General features: G+C 41.8%; 1 pseudogene; it reads right to left on the bottom strand.

The window, feature by feature from the left end:
• Nucleotides 1-3,960: 3,960 nt before the first annotated feature.
• Nucleotides 3,961-7,016, bottom strand: LOC114028936 (annotated as a pseudogene).
• Between the last annotated feature and the right edge of the window lie 4,566 nt (nt 7,017-11,582).

The raw sequence follows: 11,582 nt of genomic DNA, 5'->3' as shown, positions 1-11,582 counted from the left end.
AGGGGATTTCTCACATTTCCTCTTGACTCTGCTCATGTTTCTCTTATGTTCCATCACCACCCTGGCTTCCAAGTCTACTTCCCCAGCTCTGACTCATTCCTGGATGGCCAGCTCTGACTGAATCCCCTGACTTGAAGTGGGTCTAGGACCAGCTGGGGTTAATCACCCTACCTAAGACTCTCATGTGATTGGTCTTTTCTTTCCTCCTTCAAAACTAGTCCCATGTGTGGCCAATCCCAAGGAACACCAGAGGAATCCCTAACAGAAAGGAACGGGACAGTATCCTAGTTCACTGGCTTTCCCTTTTGTGAAGGTAGATACTTCAAAACCCCCTCCCTCTTGTACCATAGATCCAGTTTCTTGAGCCCCATAGAGACACTGAAGTCACAATAGCAGTTTCATGGGGCCAATTAGTATCTATTATAGGATTGTGGAGGTAGCTGAGGATCCAATGATATATCCTTGGATATATCCCTCAACTTTGTAGCAATCTACCTTTAGACTCTATGGATCAATCAATCAATTAATAATAATTTGCTAAACCTTGGGTACTGGGATCTAGGTATACAAAGTAAAAAATGAAGAGGTTCCTGCCCTCAAAGAGTTTACATTCAATTGGTACAGAAATAGGCAAATTTGTAATAGGGGTGGGTGTATCAGGAAACACAATGAGGTCTCTTTTGAATATGTTCATTCTGAGACTCTGGGATATCCAGTTTTAAATATCCAATAGGCAATGAGTAATCCAGGACTGATGTTCAGGGCACAGATAATGGTGGGATATATTAATGTGTGAGTTATCTGCATGGAGATAGGAATTAAACCCATAAGAGCTGAAGAGATCCACAAGAATCAAGATGAAAAGCAAAGAAGGCCAAGCACAGAGCCTTGTGGAATAACCACAGTTTGGAGGCATGGTATGGATGATGAGCCAACAAAAGGGAGAGGAGAGGTCATCCAAGTAGCAGGAGATCCAGGAGAGAGTAGTGTCATGAAAATGCACTAAAGAAAAGAATTGCATAAGTGGAGGACAGCCAACAATGCAACAGAGGGGTCAAGAAGAAAGAAAACTGAGAAAGGAACATCAGATCATGGAGTCAGGATCTCAGAGAGACTGCAAGCTCTCTATGGGGGAACCACTTATCCCTTTAAATCCCCATATATAGCCCATGGACAGCTCAGTTCTGTTACATTTACAGCTACTTATAACCGTGTGCCTGAGTCACCTACTTCCAACCAACAGTTTAGTCACCAGGGAGTGGGAAGCAGAGTTGGGAGTATGGTTCCTGACCTAAGCCCTGCCTTTCACCTCTGCCCCACCAGGAGCACCATGGGCTTTTTCCTACGCTCCATTTCTAGTTTCCTGAGCCTCTTATGGAGACTTTACCCCAAGGACATTGGTCAGAGGGATCCATCTTATGGACTGAGCAGAGGAAGTTTCTTAGCCTCTAATCAAAGAGGAAAGAAAGAGCTCCCAGAGGAAAAGCCAGAAGATTCTGAGCTCACGAAATCAGCTTTAGTACAACATGAAAGCCCACCCCTTCACATTTCCTGGGTCCTGTGGGCTTAAGAGGCTGGTCTGGGAGTCAATTTGTGCCATAACCCTGGGGATAGATGTCCAGGTTCAGGCTATGGGATGAGGCTCAGAGATGAGTTTAGAGCGGACCTCCCTGAGATTTTTCATTTCTTTCAGTCATGAGGTTCCCCTACAGAAGAGAATTTCTACCGCTCCATTTGTAGTGCCTCTCTGGGGCACTTACCTCACCCCATTTTTTCAGCTAGCATTCTAAAATTCAGGATAGGTCAGCAAGGTACCTTCCCAAATGTCTGAGTGCAACTCAGACTCAAAGCTGGCTTTCCCTAGGGAGTCTGACTGCCTCAGATTCAATGTCCTCTGTGAGCTCCACTACCAAAACTGTTGCTCAGAAGCCCCCCACTCATGTGTTTATCTTTGAATACTCAACCAAAAGACATAAGCTTGAATAAAGACATTTTATTGGAATAGCGTGGTAAGAGGATTTAAATAGAACACTAACCCCCAAACCTAGTGCATATTGTCCCAATAAATATGCCCACAATGGGAAAGGGAAGGAAGGGAATGAGCAAGTAGAGAGATTGCTTATGAGGAGGCAATATATGTGAAAATGGTGCAACTCAGACCTCTGGGGGCTGGAGGACCATTGCTGTCTTCTTCTGGGGTCCTGGTGCTACTCTTTGATGAGTGTGGTATTACAAGAGTGGAGTTAAAACACCAAATATATCCATAAGCATATTTTTCAAAGTATATTGATTCTTTAAATTTTTTTTTCTGTAGCACATACTTCACAATAAACAGCCATTTCAAGTCCCCTCACAGTTACCCCTCTCCAGTTAAGACATGACATATACAGGGCTTTCTATTAGAATTTTCCATTTTCATAGTTTACTTAACAGAAAGGAAGGGTAGAAACTTGCACTTAAAAATTTGGTCCCAACATTGTCCAGTGCACTTAACTCTAGCATTGCTACCTTTTACCATTGTCTTTATTTACACCATCGTCAGCATGGTGTCTATTGTTCTTTTGGCTCTCCCGCCTTCCCTCTATTTCACTTTCTATGTTTTCTCATTCTCCCCATGAATTCTCCATTTTTGGCATGATTAGGACATTCTACCCACACCCCAGTCTTTTTATATATTACGGTTGTTCCCCACCCATTCCCCAGCCATTGCGCTATTTTTCTAGGTTTTGCAATAACAAAGAGTATTGCTAAGACCATTTTCATGTCTTCATTGTTTTTTGATGTCATTGACTTCCTTGAGGGTAAACCCCAGTAATGAGCTCATTGGATCAAAGGACGTTAAATAGCTAGTAACTTCTCTTTCATAATAGCCACCTTTTTCCGAATGACAAGACCAATTCACAGCTCTGTTGGCAGTCAATTAGCACGCCTGTCTTGCCAGAGCGATTGTAAAATTGTGCCAAGTCTCTTTCTATTTTTAACCATCACTGTAACCTGACAAGTGTGTAGTAATGCTTCAAAGTTGCTCTTATGTACATTTTGTTTGTTGTTAGTGATTATGAATCATTTTTCAGTTGATTTTGTTACTTTGCATTTCTTATTTGGAGGATTGTTTGACAGTATTCCAATGCTCATTTGGAGGCATAGGTCTAGGAATACTGATCTTTCCTGAAACCATTTCTTTCAGCTTCTGGTTGGAGTTGGGGCCTGGGCAAGAGCTATGGGAAGCATGTAGACAGCTCCTGGGGAGCTGCCATTGGCTAATCAGAGCCCAGAAGTGGGAACAGAGGCTCACAGAAGTTGTGGGACTTTCCCAAGTCCACAAAACCAGTAAGCACCAGGGATGGAATTTTAAAAAAAACATTTTTATTCAAAGTTTTGAGTCCAAATTCTATCCCTCCCTCCACTCCACCTTCCATGTATGGTAAGCAATCAGGTATAGGTTATATATGTTCAATTATGTAAAACATTTCCATATTAGTCATTTTGTACAAGAAGACTCAAATAAAAGGAAAAAAAGTTAAAGAAAGCGAAAAATAGCAGCTTTAATCTGTATTTGAACAATATCAGTTCTTTCTCTGGAGGTGGATAGTGTGGTTCATCATTAGTCCTTTGGGATGGTCTTCGATCATTGTATTGCTGAGAATAGCTAAGTCATTTATAGTTCTTCATCAAACAATATTGCTGTTACTGTGTACACATTCTCCTGGTTCTGTTTACTTCAGTCTGCATCAGTTCATGTAAGTCTTTCCAGGATTTTCTGAAATCATCCTGCTTGTCATTTCATATAACATTCAATTACAATCATATGCCACAGCTTGTTTAGCCATTCCCCAATTGATAGACATCCCTTTGATTTCCAATTCTTGGCCACTGCAAAAAGAGCTGTTATAAATATTTTTGTACAAATAGATCCTTTTCCCTTTTTATGAATGTCTTTGGAATATAGACCTAGCAATGGAATTGGCAAATCAAAGGGTATGCCCAGTTTCATAGCCCTTTGGGTATACTTCCAGATTGTTCTCCAGAATGTTGTCCAGATCAGCTCACAGCTCAGGGCTGGAATTTGAAACCAGGTCTTAACTAACTTCAAGTCCAGCATACTTTTCCCCACATCAAAATGTGGCTTCTTTTGTAGCAACATGAATTTATATTTTAAAGATAAGGAAAACAGTGATTTTTTTTCTCCCGTGCTTTTCACTAGTCATATTCTGGAGGATATAGTGTTCAGAAAGTTGTGCTTACATATGATTGTGAGGAATTAAAATCTTAGTGTTACTGAATCTCCTAAGGAAACTAACAAATAAAAGGAATGTCCCTCACATATATTAATCAATCAATAATATTTATCAAGGGCCTACTAAGTACCAAATGTTGGGCTAAAGTAGGAAAGAGCATCTCTCTCTCTCTCTCTCTCTCTCTCTCTCTCTCTCTCTCCTCTCTCTCTCTCTTCCTCTCTCCCTCTCTTTTTTTCTAAAACAAGAGCTGTTTATTTGTTTTAACCACAAGTATTTATTGATGGATTAAAGAATACTATTTTAATGGAACAGTAAGGCACAACCACGGATTAAAATAGTTTGCTATACAGCCAAAGGGGGAAAATGCATTTTTTCCTTAAGAACCTTAAATATGCAAGTCGTGAAACCACTAAAGTACTTCTCTAACAGATCACATTGGACAATTCTTCCCTTTTATACAATTCCTATGTAACATCATCTGAACAGTAATCTAGGTTCATTCCCTCATGAGAAAGTCACTGGCAATTTGCATCTACACTGCCCCACCTGACCCCCTCCTTACCTCACCCCATTTTTTCAGCTAGCATTCTAAAATTCAGGATAGGTCAGCAAGGTACCTTCCCAAAGAATCCTATGTACACCTTGATCAGTCTTCTGATACAAATAAGTAAGCAAGGAGCCAGAAAAAAGCAAGTCCAGGGCAGATACAGATATGAATCACCTTATACAACAGCTAGCATGGCACAGCCTGATTCAGGGAAGCCTCAATTAAGCTGACTTTGGCAGGGAAGTTGCTCTGGCTTTTTTCAAGTGCCTACAAACCCACCTCAAGATGTACAATCAGTGCCAGATCCCTCATTTCTGAAGAATCAGCTGCAGTATATATGAGGATCTAAGAAGCTAGTTAACCAGGAGGCTAACTTTGCAATACATTCATCTCTTGGACCTGTAATATGAGCTTGCTATGAATTCCAGCATAATCATTTGCAAATGTCAATTTTAAAGAGAATTAATTTGCATGCAAAACTTCAAGATACTGAGGACAATCTTAAAATTTCCTGATCTGAGATACGTTAGGCACTTCCTGAACACTAATTTGTCTACTTGGACACTCAAAATATAAAATACTTCAGTGTAGCAATATCGAAGTATAAACCATGCTGCAAGTGTCAATACCTAGGATCTCCAGACACTAAGCCTGCCTCACTTTCCAAGGAACCGTGAGAAATTTCACATACATATTGCCACAGATGCCATCCCAATAATACCTGCCCGGAAATCAAGTGTGCTTCCAGTTGGATGGCCAGTTTCTGAAGAGTAAATACGGTACTAACAAGAGTAATCATGAAGGTCAGAGATCAGAGGTGAGGTGACCTAAGTGAGCACCCCCAGAGGGCTTGACCTCCACCTCTCACCTTGGCCACGTGCTTTCAGGAAGGATGCCTCCATCCTGCAGTCTTTCAACTACAACGTAGTGTAAGGAGCCCAAGAAAGAGTAGCAGGTACCCAAAAGCTCCTGGGGAGGCAAGGTCCTAGAGTCTCAGTTAAGAGTGAAAAGTGATTAAAAACCATCAAGCCACTTCACCGACCTTATAAGCCCTGACAAGTCAGACACGTGCGAGTGTGATAGGCACAGCTTGGGGGAAGGAAGAGCAAGGGAGGGTGAGGCTCAATAAAAAGGAATGATGAGACTGAAGGATTGGCTGTGTGGTTACATACGTGTGGGTAGAGACATTAAAGAAAGTCGAGGAGGCGTGCTAAAACCTGACTAGAACACATATATGGCTCCAGTCTCCATCCAGGGAAGGGGCTTTGTTGGCTCTTTGGGGATGGGTAGAAGTGCTTCCCTCCCTCCCTTTCTCAGACTGATGGATTTACAGCTGACAGCAGCACAAAAAGGAAAGGCAATATTGATAAATGGAGAACTGTGGAGGGAGAAACCAAAGAGAGCAGAAGAGCCCAGGTGTACCATTCATAACCTAGTGCCCTGCTTCTAACACCACGGCTGGCAGGTGTGTGCTGGCACAAACAGGGCAGGGTGTGTCATGCAACAGCAGCAGTGCTTGGGCAGAGAAGGGACTCTGAAGGGAGAGGGAGAAAAACTCAAGTTCCGCTTCTGAAATACAGGACAGTCAGGAACAATTTGGTCCCAATCTATTAGTGAAGAAACCGAATGCTCATCTTCTGCTCTACATCCGCCTTCTCCAAAACCTTAATAAACCCTGGAAAGGATATGGCACTGTCCCCATCTTGGCAGCTTCTTGTATTGTCCTATCTGCAATGCTGCCCAGCTGCTCATCTGAAATATTCACTCCAACCATCATGCGTAATGCCTGTAACAATTCACCTCGGGAAATCTTGTCATCTTTATCCAAGTCACATAATCGAAAAGCAAAGTGTAGTTTATTGCTCTGGCTGTTGAGTGCTTCTGGTCCATTCACATCTTTGCTTTTCTCATTATCTTCGATTGGTCGGAAGTGAGCTAGAATTCTCACGAATCCACGGAAGTTTACCTGGTCCTCTCCCTCAGGGAAGAAGGCATTGATGATTCGATCCCCCAGGGGATTGACGGCAAGCTCTGGAATCCGCTGGAAGTCTTCCCGGCTGAGAGTACCATTCTCTCCTTTGTCCAGACTGGTAAACCGGCTGGAGAGATGGGTGATCTGACTGTGGGAAAAGCCGGTCTCTTTTTTTATCTCCTCCACCTCTTGGTCCCGCAATAACGTGGAGGCCCGAGAAGCCATCGCTGAGACAGACAAGCTCCTCCCGAGGCAGAGGCGGAGGCTGCGGCGGCGGCAGCAGGGAAAGGGGGAGGGAGAGGGAAGTAAGGGATAGGGGTCAGGAAGGGAAAAGCTCTCCCTCTCTTTTAGTATTCGTCTGTCTCTGCCTTTTTGTCTCTGTCTCTTTGTCTCTATATCTCTCTATTTTTGTTTGTCTTTGTCTCTTTCTTCTCTTTGTCTCCCTCTCTGTCTTTGTGTCTCTCTGTCTCAGTCTCTCTGTCACTATCTCTTTCTGCCTGCCTGCCTATATGTCCACTTGTCTGTCTGTCTGTCTCTCTCTCTTGATATCTGTCTATCTATATTTCTGCCTTTTCGTTTCTGTCTCTTTTGCCAGTTTCTCTATCTATTTCTGTCTCTCTCCTCTGTTGCTTAATATTTGTCTGTCTCTACCTTTTTGTCTGTCTCTATCTCTGCTTGCCTCTGTATCTATATTTGTCTCTGTCTTTCTGTTTATTTCACCCTCTCTCTGTCTCTTTGTCTCCCTGTCTCTCTCTCTCTCTCTCTCTCTCTCTCTCTCTCTCTCTCTGTCAATGTCTCTCTCTTGATACCTGTTTTTCTATATCTCTTCCTTTTTGCCTCTATCTCTGTTTTTCTCTCTGATTGTCTCCATCTCTTTGTCTTTGTCTCTCTGTCTCTGTTTCTTTGTCTTCCTGTGTTTCTGTTTCTGTCATACACACATCCATAATCAAAAAGCTGTTTGAAGAGTTCCATTTATGGGATGGCTGGGTGGGGGGGGGACTTTGGAAATGGAATAGACACACTGGAACTTTCTGGTAGTTGATGGCAAACATTGTGTTGTATGTATCTAAGAGGTGGAAGTTCCACAGAGGCAGAAGATGCCATTCGTGGTTGTCAGACAAGAAGAACAGGGACTTAAGAGGAATGTGGGTGCCAGGAGAGGGATGCTGGTCTATCAGCCATGGGGGTGGGGAGGGAACTAAAGACTGGTGCAAAGTGGTCCATGAAATGGAAAACATTCACCTGCGGAAGGAAAGGGCAGCTAGCTCATGAGATAAAAGAGGAAGAAAGACATGAGTGTTGTAATGGGGAAATGCTGAAGCAATCTCCTCTGAGGAAGACTCCCGAGTGCCTGGGCTCTGATTGGCCAGTGACATCTAGACAGGAAGCCACAGGGCTTCTGCATCCTTCCTATAGTACTTACTCAGGCCTCACTTTTAACCAGAGGCTTCTGAAGGTTCCTCCAGGGCCAGAGGGCAAAATAAAATCACCAAGTCTGTCATTCCAGGTGAGGTTCCTTCTCCTTAAGGCAATCTGCTCCTGTTCCCAGGGTCAGAGTGCAGGGTGACAAGAGTATTTGTTGGAAGAGCAATCTTCTGAGTCATGGGAAAGGCTGAGGGAATCTTGGAGAGTGGAGGATCCAGCTTACCATAGCCATTTTTGGGGTGCTGATAATCATGCTAGAAGGAGAATTAAATGTGTTCCTTCCTCTTGTGAACTTCCTAGACCCTGTCTACATTCACATTTGAACAGCTGTTAGGATTTGAAATCATTAAGATAAACAGATGAATGAAAATGTTTGTCTCTATTGGAGAAGGCACAGAGGGCTGGGGTCCTAGGGGCAGATCTAAGATGAGACCAGATTTCCAACTGCCCCAAAGTCCAATTATATTTACTTTTGGAGGATACATGACTCTTGATGATAATTTTTTGGATGTAGTGAATTCTAAGCCTTCTTTTCAGTAATTACTGTTTTATCTTTCAGGAGTCTGGCTGTGGCTCTAGCTATTTGCTTACTTTCTTCCTAATTGCTGGCAAGGATTTTTCTTTGTAACCTGGAAGCTCAGGATTTGGTGTGCACCATTTTGGAGTGTGCTTAATTTGGATGATCTTTAGGATGAGTCATGTACATTCTTTCTATTTTTACTTTGCCATGTGTCTGTTGTAGCTCTTACATTTCATTGAAAATGTGCAAACAGTTTTTATTGGTCGTGGATTTCAGCCCACCCAAGGATTCTTAAATCATTCCTCTTAATCTCCTTTTACAGGTTAGGGTTTTATGTCTGCTTATATATTTTTGTTAGTAGATAAACCTACACTCTAACTACTAAGTCTTTTGACTTGGTTCTATTTCCCCTCACATATTATTAGTAGGTTCTGTTGACTCCAGTGTTATGATTATAAATCCAGCTTGATCATAAGTAGGGAAAGAAATAAGCATTTTAAAGCACTATTTAAATTACTACGTGCCAGACACTGGGCTAAGGGCTCTACAAATATCCTTATTAATATTGTATTCAAGATTTTCACATTATATTCATCAGAGATGCTCATAAATAACTTTCTTTTTTTGCCTTTATTGTGCACTGTCTTAGGTGGCCACTTTATATGTATCTCATAGCAGTTTGGTATTATTGATTTTTCTATTTAAGATATATATAACACACACATATAATATTGGAATTAATTCTTCTTTGAATATTTGGTATTATTCACTTGTAGTTCTCTCTACCCCCGTTCCCTCTCTACCCATTCCTTTTTCTAAAGATTAGGTTGAAACAAAGATAGAACAAGAACATTATCTATTTCTTACTTTGTTAATCTAAGTATTTTATGATCCTCTATTTATTAAGTCATTTCGTTTAGATGACCAATTGTGTTGGCATATAGGGACTGGACTTCTGCTTTTATTGGTAAAGAAAAGACCTTGGTTGCAGAAATGGAGTTCTGCCAATTCAAGTCAGCATTTTAGCTTAAGTAGTTAAGTGATTTGTTGAGGGCGAGAAAGAAAATATGTCAGAGGTAAGATTTGAATGGAGGTGTCCACTATGCACTATTTTTGTTGTTGTTGTTTATTCATTTCAGTCATGTCCAACTCATGGTGACCCTGTTTGGGGTTTTCTTGGCAGAGATACTGGAGTAGTTTGCAATTTCCTTCTCCAGTTCATTTTACAGATAAGGAAACTGAGGAAAAGAGGGTTAAGTGACTTGCCCAGGGTCACACAGCCAGTATGTGTCTGAAGCCAGATTTGAACTCAGGGAGATGAGGCTTCCTGACTCGAGGCCCAGGGTTCTAACCATTGTATTATGTAGCTACCCTTACCATCCACCATACAATCCTCACATAGAATTGGGCAAAATGGCTTTTAGGCTGTTGATTTATCTCCTTGACTTAAGTTCTTGTTATTTTCATTATTGTTATTGGTAATTTAGTTTTCCTTTCTTTTAAAATTAAACTAGTTAATGGTTTATCTACTTTAGTAGTATTTTTATAAAAGAACAATTTTTTTTGTCTACTTATTTTGTCACTTCTGTTGATCTATTCTTTGATTTCCAGGAAGAAAGTCAAAGCCTGATCCCTGCAGCAGCTCACATTCTGAGGAAGATCTTATGCAGGTGAGAAGGTGGTCTCAAAAGGAAGGAACAAGAGGGCTGGAGGGGGTAGGAGAGGCCTCTTGCAGAAGGTTAGAGTTGAACTGAGTCCAGAAGAAAGATGAGGCGAAGAGGAGGAGTATTCCAAGAAGGAGTGACAGCTAGTGAAAAGGTATTGAGTCAGGGTATGGAATTTGGGTCAGGAGGAACAGCACACAGGCCAATGTAACTGGGTCACAGAGTACCTGGAGGGGATCAAAGTGGAAGGAAATGGAAAAGGTAGGAAGGGTCCAGGTTGTGCTGGGATTTAAATCCCAATAACAGGACTAGGTGGCACAGTAGATAGAACCCTGACCCAGTCATCAGGAAGACTCTTCTTCCTGAGTTCAAATCTGGTCTCAGACACTTAATAGCTATGTGACTCTAGCAAGTCAGTTAACCCTCTTTGCCTCAGTTTCCTTATCTGTAAAATGAGTTGGAGAAGGAAATGGCAAACCACTCCATTATCTCTGACAAGACAACCCCAAAAGAGGATGCAAAGAATTGGACATGACTGAAAATGACTTAACAACAACAAAAAATTGATGAGATTTATTGAGTAGATAGTGACATGATCACATATATGCATTAGGAAAATAACTTTGACAGCTAAGTATAAGATAGTTTGGAATGTATGGAGACTTAAGGCAGGGTGACACAAGCAAAAGAGAAGAGTAGGATTATAGGGCATAACTTAGAGAAAGATCCAGCTAAGGAGACTGAGAAAGAACTATCCTCTAGATAGGGGGAGAACCAGAGAGAGTGATGGCCTGAAAATCTCTTCAGGAGGGGAGGGTTATCAACAGTGTTCAAGGCTGAAGGGAGGTCAGGAATGAAGAGGATTAGGAATAGGCCTTGAGATCTCATAATTACAAGATCATTTGAAGATATGGAGAACAATTTCAGCTAACTGATGAGGTCAGAAGCCACTTTGCAGAAAGAATAGAAATGAGTAATAAAAAAGGAAGGGGGACACCTGCTGTACACATTTTTTCTTAAAAGTTTTTCTGGGGATTGGCAGGGGAAGCTATGGGATAAAAGCTTATGGACTCAATTGGGGAATGTGTAGGGTTTTTTTAAGGATGAGAGGAACATAAACATCTTTGTGGGGAGCAGGGGAGATGCCTACAGATAGAGAGAAATTGGAAATGAGAGAGAGAGAGAGAGAGAGAGAGAGAGAGAGAGAGAGAGAGAG

The sequence above is a fragment of the Vombatus ursinus genome, unplaced genomic scaffold, assembly GCF_900497805.2.
Source record: "Vombatus ursinus unplaced genomic scaffold, bare-nosed wombat genome assembly UNPS02014902.1, whole genome shotgun sequence".
Lineage (NCBI taxonomy): Eukaryota > Metazoa > Chordata > Mammalia > Diprotodontia > Vombatidae > Vombatus > Vombatus ursinus.
Note: the sequence above shows the minus strand (reverse complement) of the source record. Positions and strands in the feature narration are given on the sequence as shown.